Source organism: Lycium barbarum, chromosome 10 (assembly GCF_019175385.1).
Source record: "Lycium barbarum isolate Lr01 chromosome 10, ASM1917538v2, whole genome shotgun sequence".
NCBI classification, from domain to species: domain Eukaryota; kingdom Viridiplantae; phylum Streptophyta; class Magnoliopsida; order Solanales; family Solanaceae; genus Lycium; species Lycium barbarum.
Window position 1 is genome coordinate 124,151,308 of NC_083346.1, and position 3,365 is coordinate 124,154,672.

Sequence of the window (3,365 nt, forward strand, 5' to 3'; positions counted from 1 at the left end):
ACAGCAACTTACTCCGTATTAAGAGTACATCACATTAAGCGGACCGAAACAACAGCAAATAGAAGTGAATTTGGAACCACAAAATATGTTCATAGGAGGAATGTTAATATGGAAGATTAAAAATATCAAATTAGAAGCAAAATGCAAGTAGTGCACATGGAAGACAATGAGAGAAGGTCAATTGAAAAGGTTTAGCTACGTTCAACGCAAACCAGTGCACATAATGAGAGGCAAAACTACCATCATATGTATAGAAATTGTCTCAAAATGGCCGCAACCTTTCAAAGTTCATGTAAATCTAGCAGGTAACACAACAATACGGAAGCAAAGGGACCACCAACTAAGATTAGACTTTAATCATCCTCAGTAAACCCACACTAGGTTTGATATTTACTGATACATTAATGACAGTATGTTAACTTCAGATATCTTGTAAAACCCAAGTTTCCAAAACAACTATGTTTCTCCCCATCCACCAATCCCTGGTTTGCTACTTACTCTTGCGAAGTTGAATCGGCCGGTTTCCAACATACTTTCCTACAAAGAGCATGGATTACCACATTAGGCATCTGGGTATAATATTACACCAATTCAATAAATAAAACTACTTCCAATTCAGACATTCATGTACCAGATTTATGAAATTCACGCATACAAGTTTGGTTGATGTTGTTCTTTTCTCACTGATTTTTTCTGTACTTAAACTGACTTCAAAAGCAGTCGTAAATGTTGTTTTCAGTACAGAGTTCTGTCACTTGTTTCCTTCACTATTCCTTCCTTTTCGTGGAGAGGGGAGGGGGAGGTGACAGGGATTACACGTTTAAATACAAAATCAAGTGACCTAATAGTGGGCACTCTGTATATCAGCCCGAATCATTTGATATAAAGACATCAAAGTGGCATCAACCAGATGGTATATCAAGTAAACTGTTAGTTCCAACAGAAAGCTACCACCCCTGTCATTTATGAGTGATGGGTCTTCAAGTAGGTAAAAGCTGATCACTTAACTGTGACAGACCCACCACATCAAGTTCTTTTTTTTCTTTTCTTGAGAAGGATCAAGTTCTGTCATTTAATTCATCGGTTATGCTGCAGTACCTTAAGCACAATAAGAGACTCAACATTCATAATACTTGATTAACAGTTAAGTTACCATTCATTTCTTCAAGTGCCGCACCCTGGTCTAACGGGTTGGAAAAACTCACAAATCCGTATCCCTTAGTATTGACCGTTAGTCAAAGGGCATAAATGAGCCAAAAAGTTGAATTGAGGGGTATTCGTAGCAAAATAGATGAATGAAGAGTATTTTTAGACCTTTTCTAATAGTTCAGGAGCATTTTTACCATTTTTTGTTAAATTTTTAACAAAATATTTGGGAGTTGACTAAAAGCATACCACTTATGCAAACATAATGCTCCTTGTAAGAAAACATATATAGTTTTAGGTCCAAACCTAAATGTAATATACTATTTTGATCCTTTTCTCGAAAACTAAACTGTAACGGCGCGGTTAAGTCCAATAACACAGTAAAATACTACGTTACAGATTATTTTTTGTATAAAGCAGTATTTTACTGCAGTAGTTTTGGAAACTTTAGGTTTAAGTGCTATATTTTTGTAAGGTTATTTTAGAACTTTATATGTCGAGAAAATTAGTCAGCTTTATTTTCAAAAATTAAAATCACATAAGTGAAATTGACATTCACAGCTACATTACTCCGAAATTTTTATGTTGAAGTCTATTGCGCATCATCATATTATGAGTAAAGAAAACTGAAAATTTTCGTCAATTTGGGGGAAAATTAAAATTGAAAGGAAAAAAAGAGGTTTTCTAGAAAATCGGCCCAGCCAAACTGCCTTATGGCGGTTTGCACTGCTAGATCTCGAAAAAATATGCAAAATCAAAAAAAAAAAAATTGCATAAATCGGATATCCGAGCGCAAAGTTATGACTGTTTAAAGTTTCACCAATTTACAACTACTCTTTCACCAATTTACAACTACTCTTTCTCTTATATTTTTTAACTATGTTTTTATCTAATTGAATTAGATTTATATTCAAAATAAATTTATGTCTTGATTAAAAAATAACACGCTTGAACCAAAACCTTAAAAAATAAAACACTTAAACCTAAAGTTTCCAAACATTTTTTTTTAAAATATGTAAATTATGGCATTTTATTACTGGCAATTTTTTTTTTTTTTAAATTTGAAAAATGGTTCTTTTGGATTCAGGAAAAATGAATCTCATTTTTTAAACCTGCTTTTTGAAAAGAAATGAAAAATTGGATTTTTTTAGTTAATTAAAATATCTTAAACAATAAATTAGGAAATTGATTTTTTTGTCTCCTAAAAAATTTATATTTTCATAATTTTATTTTAGGAAAATTAAAACAAAAAACAAGAAAAAGTGGATTTAAAAAAAAAGGAAAAAATGAATTACATTTCGCTAGTAACCTAGCGAAATACAAAAAAAAATAATTATATTTCGCCAGTGATGTAACGAAATACATTTTTTTTTTATATTTGATGGAAATGTTAAATGGGGTTAACATTTCGTTGGATAACCAACGAAAAGCCCCTTTTGGTATAAAAAAAAAAGAAGACATACCATTTTTGTCTTCAAGGTCCAAAAACGTGCCATTTTGGCACCGGATAATACTTATAAATGTAGAGAATTTTACATAGTGTAGAAAACATATAAGAGATATTTATATTTAATAATTACGCTTTATTTTAATTACATCTTTTAGCTAAATATTATATTTGAACTACACAAGATAACTAATTCAAAATCCACCCTCTTTTATCATCTCCACGTCTTTCTTCCTCCATCTTCCTCTCGTGTAAATTTTCCTAAAAAGAACCTCGGTTTAGCCCAATCCTTCAAAGAGGTAGAATTAGCAGTTGCTATATGCATAAAAGAGAAGATTCGAAGCTACAGTCCAGGTAAATTGGAGCACAAAAATGGCGGCCATAGCTCGATTCTAATATCTCCAACCATATCCCTTCTCAAAACCTTGTGTGTTTTCTGAAAATTCCGTCAACAAATCTCTCCATTGTCAACAACAACAACAACAAAGTTTTAATACAATACGTTGAATACAGCTGAATCCCTGTATTATTTTTGCTATTTGAATACAATCAAATTTAAATATAATAAGTTGAATACAGCGTAAAAGTAGCTACGAATGAATACAACGAAATATATCCAAATTGGAATACAGCCGAATTTGAATATATGTTACTGTAACTACGAAATATAATTAGCAAAAATGTAGCTATATCTAAGAAAAAAATCCCCAAAATATAGTCATTTGTGTAAGTCGTCCAAAAAAAGTACTCAGTATTGAGAAAATAGCCATAT

General features: G+C 31.6%; 1 long non-coding RNA gene across 1 annotated transcript; it reads right to left on the minus strand.

Moving 5' to 3' along the window:
• Positions 1 to 226: 226 nt before the first annotated feature.
• Positions 227 to 1,232, minus strand: LOC132614200 (uncharacterized). Its single transcript, XR_009572213.1, has 2 exons — positions 1,154 to 1,232; positions 227 to 537 (listed from the first exon to the last, which is right to left on the minus strand). It is a non-coding gene; the product is annotated as an uncharacterized LOC132614200 (long non-coding RNA).
• Between the last annotated feature and the right edge of the window lie 2,133 nt (positions 1,233 to 3,365).